At 33.7% G+C, this 26,127-nt stretch overlaps 1 pseudogene; it reads left to right on the top strand.

Moving 5' to 3' along the window:
* Positions 1-1,667: 1,667 nt before the first annotated feature.
* The window catches only part of LOC132628908 (bidirectional sugar transporter SWEET1-like), a 32,657-nt pseudogene continuing 8,197 nt past the window's right edge, over positions 1,668-26,127 (top strand).

Raw genomic sequence — 26,127 nt, 5'->3', positions numbered from 1 at the left:
GATTTTATTATCTTTTGTTGAATATTTTAATACAATGTCATCACTCTTCTCACATTTTGTGTTATTTTCTTATGAAACACCTTAATTACATAGTTGTATCTTATTAGGACTAAAGAAATATTTGACGTAAAAGTTATATGTTTTGTATCAAGATTATTCGGAAAAAAAACCCGAATAACCCGAGAAACCCGAATAACCCGAGAAAACCGAATAACCCGAGAAAACCCGAGGTTGAAAAACCCGAATTTTATTGGTTTGGTTTGGTGTATAAATTTAAAAACCCGACGCAATTGGTTTGGTTTGGTGTTTAAGAAATCCGAACCAACCCGGTCCATGTACACCCCTAACGTACATGGTGGTTAGTAAAATAGTAAAAGGCCAAAACACGGTGAAAATAATTAGTTAAAGATCCCCAAAAGCAATTCTGCGAACTAAAAATCAAATTAGATGTGTTTACAAGGTAAAATTAATAGTTGACAATAACTAGTAGGCCAAGTTCACAAATTTTCTCCTGTTAACCATAAAACATGTGATTCCTATGCTTTTATTGTTTTGGACATAAATTACATTAAAGAGTAGTGATGCAGTATTGTTTCGTGTTAAAAGCTCAAAAAAGAAGATAGTCATAGTAGTTACGCCAAAAAAACAAAAAAACAAAGATACAAGCCAAAAATAATGTGAAGTTGGGTCTTTAATTACCACAAATGTCAAATTTGTCCTCTTAGGGGTATAAGATGCAACATGTACGTTGTAACGTCTCCTCTTACTTTTTTGTCGAATAAAATTGTTTAAAGTTTAAATCTATTATTTATAGTAGTCACTTCTTGTTTATTCAATCTCAAATGAGCTTTCTTCATCCAAATTTTAGGAGTTTTGGTAGTGTAGAAAGTCTAAAATTATGGATCATCTCCCTTCTCATAGTCCTTCACTTCTTTCTAGCTGCATCAAACAGTAGTAGGTTCCTCAAATCCTTCATTTGCCTTTGGTCATAAATTATGTCCAAAGAGTAGTAATCCAATGTTTTTTGTTTTTTGTTTTTTTTTTTGTTTGTTTGTTAAAAGCTCATAAAAGAAGTGACAAAAGAAGTTATTCTGAATTCTACCCACAGCCTTAATTTGTCCTCTTATGAGTTGCATGCAAATTGAATCATGTACTTTGTAACCTCTCCTTTTTCATTTTTGTCGGTTAACATTGTTTAGCTACTTAATTAAAACTGGTCGTTTTTAAAGTAGTCAATTTTTTCTTCTATTATTTATATTTATGCATTATCAAACATATGAGGAGCTTTCTTGATCCAAAACTTATGAGTCTTGGCGGTGTTGAATTCTAAAACTATAGATCATCAAACTTTTCTCATTTGTACAAGTTTTGGATTATCGTCTTTTTTTTTTTTCAAAGATTTGAGGGGGGGGGGGGGTGAAGGTGGGTGGGTGGCTTGGTCACTCAACCTAACCTGAAATTTCACTATATACCGTATAAAGGCAGGCAACTGAAATTGGCCAGCAAATAGAAAATCCTCTGTGCAAATACTATTCTCTTTCTCCAAAATGTTTTTTGTTTGGATGAGTAAGATATTAAAATGTGTTTGGTTCCTCAACTCTTTGGATGTGGCTAACTATTTTTAGAGAAAGAAATGGTCTTTGTTCATTAATATAATAAATAGTGAAATGATTTTCGCACTGTAAAAATATTTTTGGAATCCCATCTCATCTAGATTTTGTTGTAGAAGTGATGTATGTTTTCTTGAACTGATTTTTTTGTCTCTCAATTGGATAGGTATGGCTTACTATTTGTGTCACCAAACAATATGTTGGTGTCTACAATCAATGGGACTGGAGCTGTAATGAGAGCATTTATGTGCTGGTCTTCATTGCATTTGCACCAAAGAAAGAGAAGAAGAAAATCTCAGCACTTCTTCTATTAGTCCTTACTGTTTTTTCTGCAGTTAATAAATTAATGTTCTTTTTGACTATTCTCTTGTAATTTCTATTAAGTTGATAGATAGATAGATAGATAGGTTCAAAATTTGGATGTGCAAGAGGTGGTTGGGGGTTAGGAGAATGTGTTATTAGATGTTCAGTTCTAGATAAGGGGCTCCTGTGTAATAAGAAAATGTCCAGAACTTGGAAATAGATAAGCCCTTTAACCCAATTGTTCTCTTTCCTACACTCATATTTGTTCTTGTACTGATGGACAAGTTCCAATTTTGGATGGAAACGACCTTACCCTAGCAAGAATGAGTTCATCAGGAAAGGCAGAAGGTTTAATATAACCAATCCTTTCTAACTGGTTGGAGCTACTTGGGAGAGGTAGTTTTTGAATTACTCTTTTGGGCACAATTTATTTTCTTGAATTCAAAGGAAAAAAGAGGAAAACTTTACAGAGAACTATTGTTTGTTTAGAGAAAAGTAATGTTGTTGGCTTGATTTTGTAAAGAAAATGCTGCTATATAATGATCAATGCTCAATTACAGCTTGACACACACTATCGAACGTGTCGTTCTGCATATTTATTTTTTAACATAAACTGTTTCTCCAACTTTGTTTGTGTTATTTTTTGTTTTTCTGCATATTTATTTTTTAACTTAAACTGTTTCTCCAACTTTGTTTGTGTTGGCTTTTGTTTTTGGTTTCTTGTTTTACTCTTCTTTTACCGTCCTATTTTTGCTTGTGAAAAATATAGAGTATAAAGGCAGCCAACTGAAATTGGCCAGCAACTCTTAAGAGGAAAAACATAAGATCTGTGGTTAAGAACCAACTTCTTCACCTTTTTTCCTTTATTAATTAACTTTTCTCTTTGTTCTTTTGCCGTTGGAGAAACTATTTCTATCCTCTTCGTTGTCACTTCTTGTTTTATGAGCTTTTACCAAAAACAACATTGAATTACTATTTTGGACACAATTTATAACTAAAAGAGTTGACAAAGATTGAACTTCATCTAATAATAGAGTTATTTTTCTTCAAAAGATTCAACTCCATCTAATATTAAAGTTATTTTCTTCCTTTGTTATTCATTTAGGTTTTTTTATTTTTTTATTTTTTATCATGGCTTCGGTTTGGACTCTGATTTGCCAATTAGATGGGAGCATATTTCATGTTATTAGAGTTAGCACAGGCTCTTGGTTCAAATTTTACTGTCACTCTAAAATAAAAAGAACATTTGCACGTGTTTGGCACATGAAGTGAATGAAGCTCACACGTGCAAGTACCGTACATGGTGATTAGTAAAATAGTAAAAGGCCAAAACAAGGTGAAAATAATTAGTTGAAGATCTCCAAAAAGCAATTCTGCAGACTAAAAATCAAATTAGATGTGTTTACAAGGTAAAATTAATATTTGACAATAACTAGTGGTAAAGTAGTCTAACGAAAAGAAGAACCAAAGTGAAATCCCTAATTGGAAACTAAGAGTGCCGGTGCTGAAGCTCATTTTCGGTCAATTGTGGTCTTGTATGCTGGTAAATTTTGCAACTCTTCTTTGTTTCAATTCCATCCAGTCTCTGCTTTTTTATCATTGCTGACTTTCCAGTTTTTTGTATCTTCGAATCTGTTTGTTTTCCTGTTTTTTGGATTGTCCTTGTGGTGGTCCTACTATGTTCTTTATGCTTATGTATATGGTACCTGCAAAACAGGGAACTAATGTTAGATAAACTTATTTCCCATGTTCTCCTTCTACAAGAATATTTGAACATAGAAAATATGACTTGTCCTCCTTCCTTCAATGTTTTCATCTATCTCTTGCACGGTCTGATCCTTAAGTATGGTAATTGTAATATTTTTTATGACAAGGGAACTGGAGCCGCTATCCTTCGAGTGCGCACATGTTAAACCCCGCTCCTGTACAATATAGCACGCAAACCACACAGAAGAGACAATCCGCACTAGGCAAGCATGGTGCGACGAACTCAACCCAGAAGGCAAATCCCCTGTTATTATAGGCAGGGGGTTTCGAACCTGAGACCTCCATTACCAACTGAGCCACCTTTGCGGGTTGGTAATTGTAACTTATCATTGTTAATCAATCTCCTCCCTTGAGTTCCCTACCCCTTGAAAGATTCTGAAGCCACTTCTCCATGATCTAGTGCAAAATTAGCTAGGTGATCTGCCAACATATTACCCTCTCTCATTATATGCATCACCCTAACTGTTTTATTAGTCATTAATCTCCGGATTTCCTCCACCACTTCAATTATCTACCAGGGGATTTCCTAAGCTCTGAGAATGATATTCTTTAATAAAAGAGAGTCTGTTTCAATTGTAATCCTGATAATACCGCCTTTCCTCCATATATCTCAGAGCTTGTACTATAGCCATAGCTTCCGCCTGAATATTAGTACAATTAGGATCTTCCATCTGTTTTGCCTTAGCAACTATCAAATATCCAGTCTCATTTCTCACACAGAATCCCCATGATCCTCTTCCAGAATTTCCTCTAGACGCCCCATCAGTATTGCATTTCACCCAACCAGTATCTGGGGGCTTCCGGAGAACTTTAATCACCTTAGTTCTTGGGGCATAAGATTGCGACTGCCTGTTTGAAATTGCTTCTTACCTTCATGAAAATTATGATGTTGTGCATAATTTGATACATTTACTTCACCTTGGACATTTTTTCTCCACGTCTTATGGCATTTCTCCCCTTCCAGAGTTCCCACTCTATGATAGCTGGAATAACCCGAAAGTTGCATGCACTTCATATGATGATTAACATGAACATCCCACCATAAGTTAAAATTAGTCCCTCCATCTCAATTCATGTGATATAGTTTGATTAGGCACAAGATTTAAAAAAGAAAGGAAGACTTTTGAAACTTGTGGTCTAAAACATGTCATAGATATTTGATATAATCTGATATGTAATGCAATGAGAGAAGGAAGAAGATGACATGATGAAGAAGAAGAAAGGAGTATTATTCAGATTGTATGTCCAAGCTGTATATCAGGCCTTTTATAGGCTGTGTACAAATAACTAACTAACTACTTAATGGATAACTAACTTTACTAACTACATTTAATACAAAGGACTAAACTACCCTTTATGCTAACTAGCCTTTACACATAATCTCTCAACACTCCCCCTCAAGCTAGGGAGGGTGAAAAATGTTTTGAACACCTAGCTTGCAGGTAAGGTAGTGATGTTGTACTCTGTTGAGCCCTTTTGTTAGTAGATCAGCTGGTTGATCCTTGGTTGAAATGTACTTGGTTGTCATCAATCCTTGAGTGATTTTTCCCCTTGTAAAATGACAATCAATCTCAATATGTTTGGTCTTTTCATGATATACCGGACTGACTGTAATTTGCATTACAGCCTTGTTATCAGTAAAAATGTTAACAGGATGCTTGACTTCAATTCCTAGTTCTTTCAATAAGCCTAACAACCACATCAACTCAGTAACAGTAGTAGCCAAGCTTCTGTATTCTGCCTCTGCAGAACTTCTAGAAACAGTTGTTTGTTTTTTTTATTTCCAAGAGACAAGAGAATCTCCTACTTTCACAAAATAGCCTGAAACTGATTTTCTTGTGGGTGGCTATGCAGCCCAGTCAGCATCACAATATGTTGTGGCTGTGGTGTTGTTTTTGCTTGACAATAGAATGCCAAGGCCAAGTTGCTGTTTGATGTACTTAACTATTCTCAAAGCAGCATCCATGTGAGAAGCTTTTGGTTGCTATAGGAACTGGCTTAAGGTTTGAACCCCCAAAAGCTATGTCAGGTCTTGTCATAGTCAAGTATAAAAATTTGCCTATTAGTCTTTGATAGGCAGCCTGATCAGTTAATGGATCCAATACCTCCTTTGAACTACCATGTCCTTGTGAGTCATTAGCAGCTTTCACAAAGTCATCATACTGTTTCAGATGTAAGTTCCAAGAATCTTCCTGTTAGAATGTTACTAAAAAACAAAAAGCACTTGAACACCATTTCTTACTCTTTTTCTGCAGTTAATTAAAGTTCTTTTTTAACATTCTCTTGTAATTGATAGATGGGTCCAAACTTTGGATGTGCAAGAGGTGGTTGGGGGTTAGGAGAATGTATTATTAGATGCTCAGTTCTAGATAAGGGGCTCCTGTGTAATAAAAAAAGTCCAGAACTTGGAAAAAGATACGCGCTTTAACACCATTTGTTCTCTTTCCTGCACTCATATTTGTTCTTATACTGATGGACAAGGTCCAATTTGGATGGGAGTTCGGATGATTTTGTTGTTAGATATTCAATTTTATTGAAAGGGAGTCCTACTTTCGTTACAAATGGCGATAGCTCTAAAAAGATTAAGCCACTTCACTTGGGTGTCGTTTTGTTGGGTTTGAAGGGACTTAACTCCTACGTTAAGTTCCAAAGTATAGTGTTATATCATGTTTACTTTTATTTTTCTTATAAATAAAATTTGCATAAGCTATATAAGAAAATTTATATATTATCTTATACGGGATAAACAACAATAACATACCCAATGGAATCTCACAAGTGGGGTCAGGAGAGGGTAGAGTGTACGCATACCTTACCCCGACCTTACAGATAAAGAGGCTTATATCGGATAAGATGTTAAATAAAGATGAGGGTATTAATAATACATGAATAAAAAATATTTACATAAGCTAAGGTATAAAAGTGGATTCCAAGTGTGTTGTGCAAAATTGAGGATGAAACTCGAGATCATTTGTTCGTTAGTTTCCCCTTTGTGGTCAAGGTGTGGTCTAGCTTATGCGTGGCTACAAATTCAGCAGCCTACAGGACAGAACTGGACACAAAATCTGCAGTGGTTGCTCCACTGAACAAAGATCAAAAGCCAAGCAGCTACAGTGGTAAAACTAGTGTATGGAGAGTTTGTAGCGCTCGAGCTCATGATGCCAGTAGGACTTTCTTGGAGAAATTAATATTCTAAAGCGAAGCCAGATAACTTTCTTGATCAAGCTGGATGAGTTATCTCGCTTCGCTTTGTGAACATTATTTGGAGATTAATAAAATGCTTAATTACCAAAAAAAGAGAAAAATAATGTTGAATTTTTTATTTGATGAAAGATAAATGCAAGGATGGTTAAGCAGTGAATAATAAAAACTGATTGTTACATATAGATATATTTGTCTAATTTAAGAGCGTATTTGTCTTTAAATTCTCTTATAAACGTATTGCTATACATGTATTCTTATCTTACATTCTATCGTGTCTGAAATATTTCTCCCGTACAAAATAATGCATACTATACAAGAAAAAGGAACTACTCACCAACAAATTATGTGGTTGAATAGCAAAATTCTGTTGGTATCCTATTATACAGATTGGTGAAAAATTGTAGTTAATTTCTTTTTGTAGTAATTAATTGTATGTATAACATATATTAATATTAAATTATGTTGATTCTCATATAAGTTATACCAGAATTAGTGTATACCATTTGGTTTGCGATGGTACACTCGGAATAGTGTAACTCTGATTTAATGCTTGAAACAACACGACAAATCAATCATGCATGATTTTATAAAATAAACTAAATATTGTGTGACTGATACAAAACTTTATATGGAATTTTCCTAAAACTACTCGATCCTTTAGGGTTTAAACTTCTCCAAAGAGATTGAATCTCAATATACATTAGGAGTTAGTTAGCTTATAAAATTAGAGACTATATACTAGCCGTATAAGAATCGCTTTTCGCAAAAGAACTAAGTAGTTCTTTGATAATGATGATTAGTTTTTAATTAGTCATAAAATATACTCCTATCATGACGAATTAGAATCCAAAATGGAAGCCATGGAAAAGAAAAAGGCCCTAGATAAATAACAAATTAAAGAAACGCATCAAGTAACTCTAATATTAGATGAAGTTGAGAACGTCTCAACTTCTTATATATTATTATTCATTGTCATAGGAAAGAAAAGGTTACAATAAGAGCTGCCACTTTATTCATTACTACTAGATAATATTATTAAGTGCAAATTATTATGCACAATATTTAGTGGCAAATAGCTCCATCTCCCCTCTCATTTTCCTTCACTTCTCTCCAGCAGCACCAACAGTAGTAGCATCCTCAGATCCTTCTTTTGGTTTTGGCTTGGCTTTTTCCTAAAATATTATTAGCTCCCTTAGAATCTGATTTTCAATTATTTTTTTTAAATTCCAATTCCGTCATAAATTGTGTCCAAAGAGTACTAATCCAATTTTTCTTTCGTTGTTGTTAAAAGCTCATAAAAGTAATGACAAAAGATGAAGATAAAAGTAGTTGCACCATGGCTAAAAAACAATGAAAGAAGCTAATTAAGAAGAAAAAAATGTGACGTTCTCTTTTTACGGAAAACCTTTGTTTATCCTCTTCAGAGTTGCATGCGACTTGTGTTTTTGCAACGTCTTCGAGCCTTTTTCCTTTTTTTGTCGGATAACATTGTTTAACTACTTGAAACTGGGTCATTTTTATGGTAGTCAGTTTTGTTTTTTCTGTTATGTATATTTATATTTATTCAATATGAAAAATATAATCTTTCTTGTTTAATTTCATGATCCAAAACTTACGAGTCTTGGTGGTAGAAGTCTAAAACTATGGATTATCACACTTTTCTCATTTGTATAAGCTCAGATAATTTTTTTTTTTGTGACTGAGGATTTTTTTGGGGGTTGGGGATTGGGGGGGGGGGGGGGTTGTGTGTGTTAAATTGGACACTCAACCTGTGCATCCTCACGGTTTTTCTCAAGAAACTGGGTTAAAGACTTAATGTTGCTTCCTGAAAAGAACTTGAAAGGATAGTTGTTAGTATTCTATTTACTAATAAGCCAAAATTTCTACTATATAGAAGAGCCAGTTGGCTCACTTTTTCATCGTCAGTCCATTAAAAAAAAGTGTGGGCCCCATATTAAACACAAATCAATATTTAAAAAAAAAGTGGAACCCACCATCTCCAAATTCATGGGAAAAAAAATGGACCCCATATTAACAAAATCAAGCAATATAAAAAAAAATAAAATGAATCCCATATTAAAAAAACAAACAATGTCAAAAAAAAAAAAAAAAAGTGAATCCCATATTAAAGAACTTGAAAAGTCAAAGGTGAACAAGTAAAAGTGCACAGAGGAAATAAATATGTCGGAGAATTAAAATTGAAGTGCATACGTGTATACATGGGAAGATAATAAATATTCAGTAATATGACATATGTCCACGTGAGATAAAAAAATAGTTGATTAAAGTGTACAATTTATATAGCTTTTGGTATAACCATTCATTACTATGTCCGTCCCTCTTGGACAGTTATATACAATATTCCCTCCGTTTTAATTTATGTGAACCCATTTGACTGGGCAAAACATTTAAGAAAGATGGAAGACTTTTGAAACTTGTGATTCAAAATAAGTCTTGAATATTTATGTGGCTGTAAATCATTCATAAAGTGAATTTGTTTCCAAATTAGGAAAGAGGTCATTCATTTTGACATAAATTAAAAAAAAAATAAGTTCACATAAATTGAAACAAGGGAGTAGAAGAAAAGAACACCTAATAACAAAGCAAAGAAGGAGCAAACGGAAAAATGAAGTGAAGCAAATAGCCCATCCACAAGGGAACACGTGTACCAAAAAGGCAATGATGAATCGGAAAGTATGCTTAAGACAGCAAATTGACCAGCCCATTTGAAGGACAATTCGTGCAATTTCTTTTATTTTTTTAGTTTTTAATTTGTAATAAAAAATATTTTAAAAAAAAACTAAACTATATGAATGCATTAGTTGAAGAAGTGCATCATCTTCTATTCAGTAAAAAAGAAGGAGCAATGGAAAAATGAAGTGAAGCAAATTGGCCATCCACACGGGAACACGTGTACCAAAAAGGCAATGATGAATTGGAAAGTATGCTTAAGACAGCAAATTGACTAGCCCATTTGAAGGACAATTCGTGCAATTTCTTCCATTTTTTCAGTTTTTAATTTGTAATAGACAAATTCCCTTTTTTAAAATCAAACTATATAAAAGCATGAGTTGAAGAAGTGAATCATCAACTAACGGCAGCCAAGGGCAATTTGGTCAAAGCACTTGCCATTTTCATTAGTTAAAAGGAGAATCTTACTATGGTTGTAACGACTCGGTTGGTCGTTTAACACTTTTGAACTCGTTTTCGCTAAAATACCCTTTTCGTAGTTTTAAAGGTTATTCTTGACTTGCGGGAATTGGTGGCATGGTGATTTAATTGGCGGGTAATTTTTAAAATATATTTATTTAATATGTGTAAATAGTTTATTTATAGGAATATGAGTTTCACACATATAAAGTCTAAGTTGGTAAATAAAGTATTTAATGGAATGACTATATTTATTACAATGGTCAAGTGAGTAAGTAAATTGTAGAAATTATTGGGCAATGTTATGGGGCTTAACCCACTTCTTATGACCCATATATATTAGAAGCCTAGGATTTAAATATAATTCATTTATTGTGGGCATGAAAAATAAAGAAAATAGATACACTTTGACGAGTGACGGCAATAACTGAAAGATTTTTGGTGGACCAAAAGTTTAAGGCATCAGGTACGTCCCATTTAAAATTGGTTCGTGTAGTATAATTGATTCCTTGTATGTTAAATGATTGACTAATAATGAACTAATGATGAACAAATCTTTTTGGGAAAATAATGATAAAATTGATGAAGGGTAGTTGCTTTGGCCAAGCTGTTGGCTCGGTACTATATTAGGCTCTAATGATGTCCTCACCTATGCTATAAACGTGTATGATGATGCAAGTGATTATAAAAATAAAATAAAATTATTGCTACTTATTAAAAGCTTATGGTTTTATAGAATTGAGAATGAGGGTGTAGAGAATTAATAAGTTTTTGTCTTGTTCTCTTTACCTCGTTGTTATTTTTAAAGCAACAATGAGAGTACTATGTCCAGAATTGTGAGGGGTCATGTACGTTTTTTTTTTGTTGAAGGTTACTATTTCAAAATTTGCATCTGGTTTCATTTTTTTATTTTTTATGTTTAGCATGTATCAATTTCAACCTTTATATATTGGGTCTACCTAATTAAATATTATATTATTGAATGATATGAACACCTTCAAATCCATGGTATTTGAGTTGTGGGAAGTGAGATTTTAATCCTAAGTTAAGATTTAGACTCATAATTAACGTAAGTTATATATTTGATAGACACTGTTCATTCGGAAGCGCTCCGGAAGGGAAAAGGTCAAGTTTGAGTGTTTGTGGCACCCGCTCGGCCTTGAGGTAGGTTACGGTCTACTTTAGTTAGACTCTGATTAGAGAATCGTATGTAGTTGTAGAAAGTGAAGGGGATAGCATGATAAGCCTTCGGGCATGAAGTGGAGGTGAATTCCAATTAGGTTGGCTCTGTTAGTTGTTATGTGGGCTTGTCGCCATATGTGTTATTTTATGTGATTATCACTTGTTTGTATCGGTGTCACATACTAGCTCACTCATCACATGAAAAGGAATGGTAATATTAATATGACTTGTAATTGTTGATTGTATATTGGTGAGACTGATATCATACATGACATGCCTTCCATATTATTCTTGTGATGATGGTGAGGTAAGTGATTGAGAGACTCCGAGGTCTTTGCCGGAGATTGAGAGTGACTGAGAGACTCCGAGGTCTTTGCCGGAGATTGAGAGTGATTGATAGCCTCCAAGATTTCTGTCGGAGAGCATGAGTGGTACATGGACTTCGCGGGTCCCCCATGGGTCATGGCTTTGAGGCACTGCCCTTAGCATATGTGTACGAGAGTGGATTGAGAGAGGTGACGGTTGCATTGCATTCATCCACTCATATATTTGATTGATCATTTGGTGAACTATATCTGTCTTGGTTGATTTCATGATTCCTTTACACTTTACTTGTATATGATACGTGACCATACCTGTTTGCTCTATGTGCTACTTGTTAGTGTCCACTTCTTCATGCGTTATCTAATCATTATCGGCCTATGATGCTTACCGGTACTAGTGTTGTACTGATGCTACTCTTGCTGCACTTTTTGTTGAGTGCAGAGTACGATCCAGGATCCAGTTCTACACCCCGTGGCTGATACGCGAGGGTGACATCTTTCAGTCATTTAGGGTGAGCTACTTGGTCATCTGTGGCCCCTGAAGGACCTTCTTTATTTATTTCTGTTCTTGTATTCGACAGACAATATGTAGCCTTCGGGTATTTTCAGACTTGTATTCCGGACTGTGTTTAGCGCTCTTGTGCCCTTTGACCAGATTTTGGGGATGTCGTGACCTTTCTAGTGATGATAAGTATTTAAGACTTGATAACTTTTTCTTCTTTTATTTCTGCTTATTTAGCTTGTTACTAGGAATGTGGTTCGCCTATTCGGGGGGATAGTGTAGGTGCCACCACGACTCATGAATTGGGTCGTGACAGTAGCTTAGTATTAAATATATTCGTACTTTTCCAATTTTGCCCCTGCTCATAAAAATTGCGTCACAACAGATGATGTACATCTCAATTGGCAGGTATTAATTATGTTTTTGGCCACGTGTCACTTTTACACTCCTTTTACTTTTCACTATTTTATCATGCTCACATAATTCCACTTAATAAACAAATAACATTTGTATATGTATTAATGTTCATCTATATATATGCATTGACAGTGTAAATTTAGATATGTTTATTAACAATATAAAATATATATGCTATCACTACCCAATACATAAATCTTTACAATTGTACACAACAACATACACATAGATACACTATATAATCCAAAGTGGTTTCGTCTAAAAAAAAAAAAGGAAAAAAAGTGAACCTCACCACCTCCAAGCTCATGTTAAAAAAAAAAAAAAAAAAAGTGGACTCGATATTAAAAAAAATAAAGCAATATCAAAAAAAAAAAAAGTGAACCCCATATTAAAAAAAACAAGCAATCTCAAAAAACAAAAAAGGCCACTCAATATTAAAAAATTAAACAATATTCATGTAATTCCCAAAGTATCCCCATTAAGTCAATAATGGTGGATTCATTTCCACATGCGTATCAACCCATTAGTGGGAGCAAATGAAATTATTGTACAACAAAAAACGTAGACCCCATATTATAGCTTTTCTTCAAAAGGTTAAGTAGTCAAACCATACAATTTCCTTTCTTTTCTTATATTAGCCTGAGATCTAATCTAGATATTTAACTGTTGTATTTGATATTCCACCATGTCATTTATTTGTTATGTTTACGAAAATAAATATACTTAAAATATTTTATATTTTAAAATAAGAGAGAATTTAATTACTTTTTCATTTTTATTCTTACTCTAATAAATGTAAAAAGAGATTAATGTCGTAAAAGAAAAAATAATATTAAATGGAGATCAAATAATAAATAAGGTAAATTAGTCAAATTATAATTCTAATTGACATTTCCTTAAAAAACCGTGCAAAAGACAACATGACACGCAAAATGAGCTAAACCAAGAATATTCACCAAAAATTAAAAAATAGTAGTTCTTCATTTACATAAAAAATCAAATTTCTACTTTGTTTCTTTTTAAACATGTAGATCAGATGAAATAGGATGAATTGAGACGGTATTTTGTAAATACGTAATTATCTTGAATATATTAACCATTTATTTCTTTTCCGATCGCCTGGAAGGGACACAAGAAATTAATTTAATAATTTGAATTACAATTATCCAAATCAAAATTTGATAAAAAATACTAAGTATTGATTAGGTCCAATCTACATACATTAACAATAGAATATTTTACACCTTTAAAATAATCGAATTAAAATTCAAAGTATCAACTGATACTTAAATATTGCTATTGTTTTGTCTCAAAGAGAGGAAAATAGTTTTCTTTTAAACAAGTCTTCTCTTTTAAAAAGTATTTATAAATTTTTTCAAACTTTGTATTCGTAACAAACGTTATTATAAAAAAGTTTTGAATACGGAGCACAAACTATAATGTTATATGAGTCGTGCTTTGAACACTATATATATATATATATATATATATATATATAAACAGCGCAAACTTATGCATGTTTATTAGCAATATAAAATATACATATATTATCACTATTCAAACACAACTACATACACATAGATATACTATAATTTAAAGTGTTGGGCCCGTGACGCCGTCTAGTAACTAAAGATGAAGCTGATTTCATTGATATGGTCACATAACTTTCAAATATTACACCAGTAAACTATATTTTGTGGCATAAAAATCAATCAATCTTGATTTAAGTATGACAGAAAATTACTAAGTAATTTATTTCTAATGAAAAAGTGATTAAACTTTATCTAAATATCACATAAAATGCTTCTTTTATTTCTTTGAAATAACTTTTTATGGTTTTTAAGCAAATTTGATTAACTTTTACAAAAAATGGTTTAGTGACTTTCATTATATTTCGATAAAATTAAATAATTTTTTTCTTTACAAACCAATCTAGTGATTGTGTGCAATAAAACAAAAATTTAGTGACCATCTATGAAATCAATCCCAAAAGAATGTTAGAAAGAAATTATAAAGTGAAAAAGAAAAGACGTAAAAAAGAAATAAACCCATGCAAGGATGAGTTCATCAGGGAAGGTAGAAGGTTTAATGGAACCATTCCTTTCTGACTCACTGGAGGTACCTGGGTGAGGTGGTTTTTGATTTTCCATTTTCTGGAACTCAAAGGGAAAAAGAGGAAAAGCTTAGAGAGAACTATTGTTTGTTTAGAGAAAAGTAATGTTGGTTGTTTGGGTTAGCGATGAAAGGGGTTGCTTATATTGTGATCATTGCTCAATTACAACTTGACAGACATTTACTAACGTGTGTGTCAACATGTTTATCTTTTAACTTGCACTGTTTTAACAACTTAAGTTGTTTGTTTGTGTTTTTTCGTATTTTTTGGTGTCTACAATCAATGGGACTGGAACTTTAATTGAGGCCATTTATGTGCTGGTCTTCTATTAGTCCTTTTTTGTTTTTGCTGCTGTAGCTCTCGTTTCCATCCTCGCTTCACATAGAAATAGCAGAAAACTCTGCTGCGGTAGCGCTGCCACTATCTTCTCTACCATTATGTATGGATCTCCTCGATCCATCATAGTAAGCTCCTAAACACCATTCTTAAATCTTTTTCTGCAGTTAATGAAAGCTCGTTTTTTTCATTCTGTACTTTATAATTTCTATAAACTTGATAGAAAGGTTGGAGAAATGCATATTCTAATTCTGTAGGAGAAATGCATATTCTAAAGCGAAGCCAGATAACTTTCTTGATCAAGCTGGATGAGTTATCTGGCTTCGCTTTGTGAATATTATTTTGGTGATTAATAAAATGCTTAATTACCAAAAAAAGAGAAAAGTAATGTTGAATTTTTTATATGATGAAAGATAAATGCATGGATTGTTAAGCAGTGAATAATAAAAACTGATTGTTACATATAGATATATTTGTCTAATTTAAGAGCATATTTGTCTTTAAATTCTCTTATAAATGTATTGCTATGCACGTATTCTTATCTTACATTCTATCGTATCTGAAATATTTCTCCTGTACAAAATAATGCATACTATAAAAGAAAAAGAAATTACTCACCAACAAATTATGTCGTTAAATAGGAAAATTCTGTTGGTATCCTATTATACAAATTGGATAAAAATTGTAGTTAATTTCTTTTTGTAGTAATTAATTGTATGTATAACATATATTAATATTAAATTATGTTGATTCTCATATAAGTTATACCAGAATTAGTATATATCATTTGGTTGCGGTAGTAGACTCGGAATAGTGTAACTCTAAATTAATGCTTGAAATGACACGACAAATCAATCATGCATGATTTTATAAAATAAACAAAATACTGTGTGACTAATACGAAACTTTATGGTTTAAATTTGTCCAAAGGGATTGAATCTCAATATACATTAGGAATTAATTAGCTTATAAAATTAGAGACAATATATACTAGCTCTAATAAGAATCACTTTTTGCTAAAGAACTAAGTAGTTCTTTGATAATGATGATTAGTTTTTAATTAGTCATAAAATATACTCCTATCATGATGAATTAGAATCCAAAATGGAAGCCATGGAAAAGAAAAAGGCCCTGGATGAATAACAAATTTAAGAAACGCATCAAGTCACTCTAATATTAGATGAAGTAGAGAACTTCTGAACTTCTTATATATTGTTATTCATAGACATAGGAAACAAAAGGGTTACAGTAAGAGCTTCCACTTGATTCATTACTACAAGATATTTTTATTAAGCGCAAATTAATATGCACTATATTTAGTGGCAAATAGCTCCATCTCCTCTCTCATTTTCCTTCACTTCTCTCCGGCAGCACTAGTAGTAGTAACATCCTCAGATCCTTCTTTTGGCTTTAGCTTGGCTTTTTCCTGAAATATTATTAGCTCCCTTAGAATAGGATTTTCAGTTTTCTTTTTTTAAAATTTCAATTCTGTTATAAATTGTGTCCAAAGAGCAGTAATCCAATTTTTATTTTGTTGTTGTTAAAAGCTTATATATGTAATCACAAAAGATGAAGATAAAAGTAGTTGCACCATGGACAAAAAACAATGAAAGAAGCTAATTAAGAAGAAAAAATTGTGACGTTCTGTTTTTACGGAAAGCCTTTATTTATCCTCTGCAGAGTTGCGTGCGACTTGTGTTTTTGCAACATCTCCGATCCTTTTTCCTTTTTTTTGTCAGATAACATTGTTTAACTACTTGAAACTGGTCATTTTTATGGTAGTTAGTTTTGTTTTTTCTGTTATGTATATTTATATTTATTCAATGTGAAAAATAAAATCTTTCTTGTTTCATGATCCAAAACGTACGAGTCTTGGTGGTGTAGAAGTCTTAAACTATGGATTATCACACTTTTCTCATTTGTACAAGCTCAGATAATTTTGTTTTTTGTGACTGAGGATTTGGGGGTGTGGGGGTGGGGGTAAAATAAATTGGACACTCAACCTGTGCATCCTTACAGTTTTTAAGAAGAAACTGGGTTAAAGACTTCAATGCTGCTTCTTGAAAAGAGCTTGAAAGGATAGTTGTTAGTATTCTATTTACTAATAAGCCAAAATAACTAAAGATGAAGCTGATTTCATTGATATGGTCACATAACTTTCAAATATTACACTAGTAAGCTATATTTTGTGGCATAAAAATCAATCAATCTTGATTTAAGTATGACAAAAAGTTATTAAGTAATTTATTTCTGATGAAAAAGTGATTAAACTTTACCTAAATATCACATAAAATGCTACTTTTATTTCTTCGAAATAACTTTTTATGATTTTTAAGCAAATTTGATTAACTTTTACAAAAAATGGTTTACTGACTTTCATTATATTTCGATAAAATTAAATAATTTTTTTCTTTACAAACCAATCTAGTGATTGTGCGCAATAAAACAAAAATTAGGTGACCATCTATGAAATCAATCCCAAAAGAATGTTAGAAAGAAATCATAAAGTGGAAAAGAAAAGACGTAAAAAAGAAACAAACCCTTGCAAGGACGAGTTCATCAGAGTAGGTAGAAGGTTTAATGGAACCATTCCTTTCTGACTCACTGGAGGTACCTGGGAGAGTTTGTTTTTGATTTTCCATTTTCTGGAACTCAAAGGGAAAAAGAGGAAAAGCTTAGGGAGAACTATTGTTTGTTTAGAGAAAAGTAATGTTGGTTGTTTGGGTTAGTGAAGAAAGGGGTTGCTTATATAGTGATCATTGCTCAATTACAACTTGACAGACACTTACTAACGTGTGTGTCTACATGTTTATCTTTTAACTTGCACTGTTTTAACAATTTAACTTGTTTGTTTTTGTTTGTTCGTATCTGTTGGTGTCTACAATCAATGGGACCGGAGCTGTAATTGAGGCCATTTATTTGTTGGTCTTCTATTAGTCCTTTTTTGTTTTTGCTGCTATAACTCTCGTTTCCATGCTCGCTTCACATGGAAATAGCAGAAAACTCTGCTGGGGTGTCACTACCACTATCTTCTCTACCATTATGTATGGATCTCCTCTATCCGTCATAGTAAGCTCCTTAACATCATTCTTAACTCTTTTTATGCAGTTAATGAAAGCTCGTTTTTTTCATTCTCTTGGCTATACTTTATAATTTATGTAAAATTGATAGAATGTTTGGTGAAATGCATATTCTAATTCTATAGGAGAAATGCATATTCTAAAGCGAAGCCAGGTAACTTTCTCGATCAAGCTGGATGAGTTATCTGGCTTCGCTTTGTGAATATTGCTTTGGTGATTAATAAAATGCCTAATTACCAAAAAAAGAAAAAAATAATATTGAATTTTTTATATGATGAAAGATAAATGCATAGATTGTTACGCAGTGAATAATAACAGCTGATTGTTACATATAGATATATTTGTCTAATTTAAGAGCATATTTGTCTTTAAATTCTCTTATAAATGTACTGCTATGCACGTATTCTTATCTTACATTCTATCGTATCTGAAATATTTCTCCTGTACAAAATAATGCATACTATAAAAGAAAAAAGAAATTACTCACCAACAAATTATGTCGTTAAATAGAAAAATTCTGTTGGTATCCTATTATACAAATTAGAGAAAAATTGTAGTTAATTTCTTTTTTTTTAGTAATTAATTGTATGTATAACATATATTAATATTAAATTATGTTGATTCTCGTATAAGTTATACCAGAATTAGTATATACCATTTGGTTTCGGTAGTAGACTCGGAATAGTGTAACTCTAAATTAATGCTTGAAATGACACAGCAAATCAATCATGCATGATTTTATAAAATAAACAACATATTGTGTGACTGATAGGAAACTTTATATGGAATTTTCCTAAAATACTCGATCCTTTATGGTTTAAATTTGTCCAAAGGGATTGAATCTCAATATATATTAGGAATTAATTAGCTTATAAAATTAGAGACAATATATACTAGCTCTAATTAGAATCATTTTTTTGCTAAAGAACTAAGTAGTTCTTTGATAATGATGATTAGTTTTTAATTAGTCATAAAATACACTCCTATCATGACGAATTAGAATCCAAAATGGAAGCCATGGAAAAGAAAAAGGCCCTAGATGAATAAAAAATTAAAGAAACGCATTAAGTAACTCTAATATTAGATGAAGCTGAGAGTTCTCAACTTCTTATTTATTATTCGCTCCATCACATAATAAGTGTAATCTTACCCAAAATGTTTTGTCCCATAATAAGTGTCCCTTAGAATATCAATGCATATATTGATTTGCTTTTTCCATCTTTGCCCTTGGACAAAAAATGGCAAGTTTCTTTATTCAAGGTCAAAAGTTAGATTCACAATGTCAAATTTTGGATTTCACGTGAAAATGAAAGTTTTGGCCTATGGAAGATAGGATTAGTAAGAGGCAAAAGAGGTAGTAGTACTCCAAATGATGATGGTTGGAATCCCAATGTCAAAAGATGAACTACTTGTGCACGCTCTAATCATCAAGAGGAATTTTTTTTACATAAGAGTAATTTGGTAAACTTTACACTTCAGCATTGATTTCTTAATATGTGTGCTTTTGGCTATGGTGACATTTATTATGGGACGGAGGGAGTATTATTCATAGACATAGGAAAGAAAAGGGTTACAATAAGAGCTGCCACTTCTGATGTAGTGTATTGATTTTTAAAGCACATTTACCAAGGATTTTCTCTCTCCTACTTTCTAGGATTGCAGAAGCTCACTTTTCCTGCAAGGAATACCGGAATTAGACCTTTTCTTTCAAGCCAACAATAGTCACCCACTGTGATTATTGCCAAAATCCCTATTTTTTCAGTGAGGAGAACAAAATTTATTTCAATGCTAGTTTCAAGTCATTTGACATCACTAGGTGTCTATCAAGCAATACCATCTGGTTCGACTGGGTGGAAAGAAGCAGGAACAGGTTGAGAAGGATAACTTTGAGCAAGAAGATCATGGAGTGGGTATGCTTCACCTTCGAGGAAGCTTCAAATGACCAAAAAAAGTTGGTGAGGAGATGGAGGACAAAAGATCAGGTGGCTGACTTCTTTGGTACTAGGAAGTACAATGAACATGGCAAATACACGAGCATTTTGTCCCTCAAAGGAGAAATGAGATCAGTTATTATTGTACCTGAACTTTCTTGATCAAGATGGATGAGTTATCTGGCTTCTCTTTGTGAATATTACTTTGGTGATTAATGTCACGCCCCTTTTTTCGCTCCCTGCACGATAAACACACAATGAGTTTTTATTATGAAAGGGTTTTTCCAATTGAAGTGACAGTTTTGAATATAGATTAATTATTTTATAGAGTCGCCACATGGAATTGAGTTTTGGTGTTCCAAGTCACCTTATGAATCCCTAATCAAAAGGACATGACTCTATTTATTATTGGTCCACGAAAACAAAAGTCCAGGTAAGGAATTCTGTTGACCGGGGAGAAGGTGTTAGGTATTCCCTGAGTCCCGTGATTTTAGCACGGTCGCTTTTATTGACTAATATTCAACTTACCTAATTTTATGATAAAGATTATACATATGAGCCCTTGAATGGTTTGCTCGCCTTTTGTTCGCTTCAATACTTATTTTATTTTATTAAAGTGTGATGTAGCAGCGCTTTTGTAACGACCCGCTTAGTCCGTATGCGTGCGTTGACCATACTACCCTTGCTAGTACTTTCTCGAGGTTAGGAATGAGCGGACCTAAATAAATTGGGGTGTGTTCTATGTTGTGTTTTGTGACTTATAAGTGACTCTATGATGTGTTTTTAACTTGGTTGTTTGCTGGCTTGTGTTCATAGGGCCTTAGAATGATTTTTAGAGACTAAGTATAAAAAGTGAAAAAATTTCATGCTCACTGCCTAAAATCCACCACTGCAACGGAAGGATTTCCGCTGCCACGGTACTGCTGCAGCGAGGTGGGTCCCGCTGCAGCGGGGGAGGGGATTCTTCGAGGTCCTACTACAGCGAAGGGGTGTCTCGCTGCAGCATCCATTAAGCCAGAAGCATGATTTAAGTACCTTATTTCGACCCCACTCCTCACATAATCCCAAGAACAGTTCCCAAGAGCATAGAGGCCACTTTCTAAGGCTAGGGCACTATTTTCCATCAAAGGTAAGCCTTAATCACTAACTTTCTTCGCGTAATGTTCTTATTCGATTCTTGTTTCAATCAGAGGACCTTTAGTGGGAATTGAAGGGTAGAGCACAAATACCAAGGAAACCCTAGAATATCAATGGGTATTGTTTATTGTTGTCTAATATTAGTTAATTTTCTAAGAGTAGAGATTATCGCCTCATAGCTTGAGAACTTGTTATTTAATCATGAAAATTGGTTGTTGAGACCTAGGATTTCAATAAAAAAGGGAACTTTGGCTAAAACCAGATTTGTACGGTTGAAATGATTAGAGTGTTGAAGATCATGATAAAGATGATCAAGATCATGATAACAATCATGATAAGGATAAAGGTTAGGATTAGTATTAATGATATACTACTTGTATTAGAAGAGTTATTTGAAGACCATGATGAAAATGATCAAGATCATGATAAGAATCATGATAAGGATAAAGGTTAGGATTAGTATTGATGATATACTACTTGTATTAGGAGTGTACTAAGTAGAGATGTAGTTTAATAGAGTTACAACTCTTAGGAATATCTTTTGTATATTTCATGTATATCGGCTGTATAACTCTCCTATAAATAGGAGCACTTGTATTCGACTATAATTATCAATCAAACAGTTCTTCTTTCCCATAAAATAGCCTAAGATTTCTACATGGTATCAGGGCATTGAGCTCTTCTTGCTGCTTAAACGTTGAATTATCAAAACAACACACAAACTATTCTTCTGTGCATAAAAAATGGCCTCTACAACATCTGCTGCCAACACTCTCTCAACCTCATCCCTTCACCATCTCATTGCCTCTTGTTCTATCAAACTTAAGCCAACAAACTACCTAATTTGTAGGACACATATGCTCCAATTGATTCAGGTGATGAGATTAACTTATCTCATCAAAGAAGTTGCACTTGAATCAACATCTGTGAAAACCAAAACTGGTTAGACTAGTTCTGAGGAGACTGATGTAACAAAGTCTGGAAAAGATGTTGTGGATAGTAGCAGTGATGATGATTGGGAAGAAAAGGATGTACTGCTCAGGAGTTGGATCTTAGGTACCTTGACAGAAGAAAGTATGTACCTCATAGTAGACTGTTCTACTGCAAAGGAAATGTGGGAGTGTTTGGAGGAAGCTTACCTTCAAGCAACCAATGACAAGGAATTCCAACTGAAATAGAAATTGCAAAATGTTAAGTTGGGAAACAAAAAGGTTGATGAATACATCAAAGAGTTCAAAGGCATCTGTGATGGTCTTGCAGCCATACACAAGCCTGTTGATGAATATAGCAAAGTAATAAACTTTGCTAGAGGCTTAGGTCTCCAGTAAAAGACATTCATGACAACAATGCTAGGTAAGGCACCTTATCCTACTCTAAATCTGTTTGTTAATGCTCTTAGGGGCTTTGACACGAGAGAGGATGAAGAAGAGGTGCCTCAGAATCATAACATGGCATTTGTTACTAAAAGGGGCAGAGGAAGAGGAACTAGAAAATTCAACTCTAGAGGAAGAGGTTTTAGGCCTGCTGGACAAGCAACAAACAGCCAGCCTAATCAAAACCACAGAGGAAATCTGAATAAGGGAAAATATGTGTCTGAAGCATGTCAAAATTGTGGTAGGAATAATCATACTGATCTAAAGTGTTTTTATAGGTGGGATTATTCATATCAGGCTGCAGATGAATTACCACAAGTCTTGGCTACTATGAACCTTCACTCAACTGCTGAGGATGACACTATGTATATGGATTCTGGTGCTACTAGTCATATAGTGAATTCATCAGGCAATTTTCTTGATCTCAAAACCTACAATGGACCTGATAAAATTGTTATTGGAAAATGGTTCTGAACTAAATATCACTCATGTTGGAAATACAACTAAGTCAGAATTGAAATTGAAGGAAGGAAGTTCTTGTGGTACCAAAGGTTACTAAGAATCTACTTTCAGTAAGTAAGATTGCTAAGGATAATTGTTGTACCCTTGAATTTGATGAATCTGATTTTATTGTAAAGGACAAGAAGACAAGGAACCTACTAGCCGTGGGATCTAAGAAAGGTGGACTCTATGCTTTGGAAGATAACAACCTGTTTGTCTTGACTGCTTCACAATACTGGAAAAACTCAGACAGTATTTGACATGTTAGATTAGGACATCCTATTTTGAAGTCTTTAAAGATTTTGAGTAGAAATAGTTGCATTATTGTTAGTAGTTGGAATAAAATGCCTACTGTTTGTTCTAGTTGTCAGTTAGGGAAAGGTTGTAAACTGCCATTTAGTTTGAGAATTAAAATTTAAGAAGAACCATTACTGAAAATCCATTGTGATCTTTGAGGTCCGGCTCTTGTTGAATCATCTCAGCATATGAGATACTATGTAGTTTTTGTTGATGATAACACAAGATACACATGGATTTGTCCTTTGAAAAAGAAATCAGAATTCTTTGAAGTGTTTCTCAAGTTTCAGAAAATGGTAGAAAGGCAGTTTTCTAAAGTGATAAAAATATTCCAATGTGATGGAGGTGGTGAGTTTATAAAAACAAAATTCATCAAGAACTTGGAAGATTATGGCATTGTTAGGCATATATCTTGTCCAAATACACCAGAAAAAAGTGGAATCTCAGAAAGAAAGCACATACATATAGTTGAGACTGGCCTGACTTTGCTGTTACATGCAAAACTCCCTTTGTTTTTGTGGGTGAAAACTTTCTTAATTGCTGTATTCCTCATAAATAGGTTGCCTTCCTCTGTGTTAAAAATAGAGTCTCCTTTTGTGAAGTTATATGGTGCTCAGCCTGACTATAATAGCTTAAAGGTGTTTGGTTGTAGGTGTTTTCCATACCTAAAAGGCAGTATTAGCACCAAGTTTTCTCCAAAAACTTACCCCTGTGTGTTTATAGGATATAGCAGTCTTCACAAAGGCTACAGATGCTATCATCCTCCCACAAGAAGAGTTTATGTTTCTAGACATGTGATCTTTGATGAGTACACGTTGCCTTATGTTCACTCAGATCAGTCCAAGGCAAATGTTGACACTTCAACTCACTTAGCTACTTTTGTTGAGTTTTTTTCTCAACTGCAGGATCACAATACATGTGTTGATACTTCAAAGGAAGTGTTGAAGTCAAGTACTGACACAAATGGTGAAGTTGCTGATAAAATGGAAGCTGTCAGGCTCTCAGGAGATAAAGTTGCTGCACCAAGTGGAGTATCATGTGGAGAACATTATGTTGCACCAACATCAGCTGAACAAGTTGTTGATGCTACTAACTCAATCACTCAAACATCTGTACAAGTTTCCAGTTTTAACTCAGAATCAAACACTAATGAAGATCATTCAGGTGCAGAGTTAGAGGAAGTAGGGAATTCAGCTGAGACCAATAATATCAGCAATGCAGAAGTACAGCAAAATGTGTTCTCAGTATCAAACTCTCAAGGTATAAACCTTGAAGTTGACTTCTCAAAATGGTTTAACACTAAGGGAAATGATCAAGAGGAAACAACCATTGGAGATAAGCCTGGCCAAGCTGAAGTAAGTGGAAAAGCAATACAAGAGCAACCAAGACATCATATGGTGACAAGAAAAAAGTAAAAAATAGTACATATTACTCATATGTCTCTCATTGCAGATAAAAAAGATGCATATAAAGAACCAAGGACTGTAAATGAAGTACTCAAGATCCCACACTAGCTTGCAGCAATGCAGGAAGAGGTTGATGCCTTGCATACCAATAGGACTTGGATCTTAGTACCTAAAACTAAAGGTATGAACATAGTAGGGTCACAATGGGTGTTAAAAAAAATAGCTAAAGACAGATGGAACCATAGATAGATACAAAGAAAGGTTGGTTGCAAGGGGATTTCTCACAACTTAAGGGAATTGATTTTGAAGAAACTTTCAGTCCTGTGGTGAAGGCTACAACTATCAGGGTTGTACTGGCAGTAGCTGTAAGCTTAAGATGGGATATTAGACAACTTGATGTGAAGAATGCATTTCTACATGGATATTTACAAGAAGAGGTTCACATGAGCCAACCATCAGGTTTTGTTGATCCTAGATATCCAGATCATGTGTTCTTGTTGAAGAAAGCCTTGTATGGTCTTAAACAAGAACCTAGAGCATAGTTTGATAGGTTCAGTATGTACTTGCTTCACATTGGTTTTAATTGTAGTAAAGTAGATCCTTCCTTATTTACACTTCATAGTAAGCAGGGCACAATTATTCTCTTACTATATATAGATGATATAATTGTCACTGGAAGTAACCCTCAATTTGTTTTAGAGATTGTTACAAGTCTAGGGAAGGAATTTGCAATGAAGGATCTTGGACCTTTACACTTTTTCTTAGGTGTTGAAGTCAGATACTTCTCAGGAGGAATACATTTAAGTCAAAGCAAGTATGCAGGTAAGCTTCTTAGCAAGACTGATATGACATGTGCAAAGGCAATAAATACACCTTTGTCACAAAAGCATGGGCTACAAGAAGCTACAGGAGAACTTGTTGATACTTCCGTATACAGAAGTATTATGGGCAGTCTTCAATATCTAACACTCACTAGACCTGACATAACTCATGCAGTGAATCTGGCAAGTCAGTTTATGCAAAATACAAACAATGTACACTTTCAAGGAGTCAAGAGAATACTCAGATATATCAGAGGTACAATACATCATGTTCTAGAATTATCTCACAGTCACCTCTCAGGCTATATGGTTACTTAGATGCTGATTCAGGAGGATGCACTACAACAAGAAGATCAACTATTGGCTACAGTGTTTATCTTGGTGCAAACTGCATATATTGGGCTTCAAAGAAGTAGACTATAGTAGCAAGATCAAGTGCTAAAGCTGAGTATAGAACACTTGCCTCAACTGCAGCTGAAATGACATGGATTACCTATATTCTCTATGATATAAGAGTGTATCTGAAGACAATACCTTAGTTGTTTTGTGACAATTTGAGTGTATTATATATGACAGTGAATCCTGTTATGCATGCCAGGACAAAATATGTTGAAATGGACTACCATTTTGTTAGAGAAAAGGTGGCTAGGGGACAATTAGATACATAATTTGTG

The sequence above is a fragment of the Lycium barbarum genome, chromosome 2 (genome assembly GCF_019175385.1).
Source record: "Lycium barbarum isolate Lr01 chromosome 2, ASM1917538v2, whole genome shotgun sequence".
Taxonomy (NCBI): domain Eukaryota; kingdom Viridiplantae; phylum Streptophyta; class Magnoliopsida; order Solanales; family Solanaceae; genus Lycium; species Lycium barbarum.
Note: the sequence above shows the minus strand (reverse complement) of the source record. Positions and strands in the feature narration are given on the sequence as shown.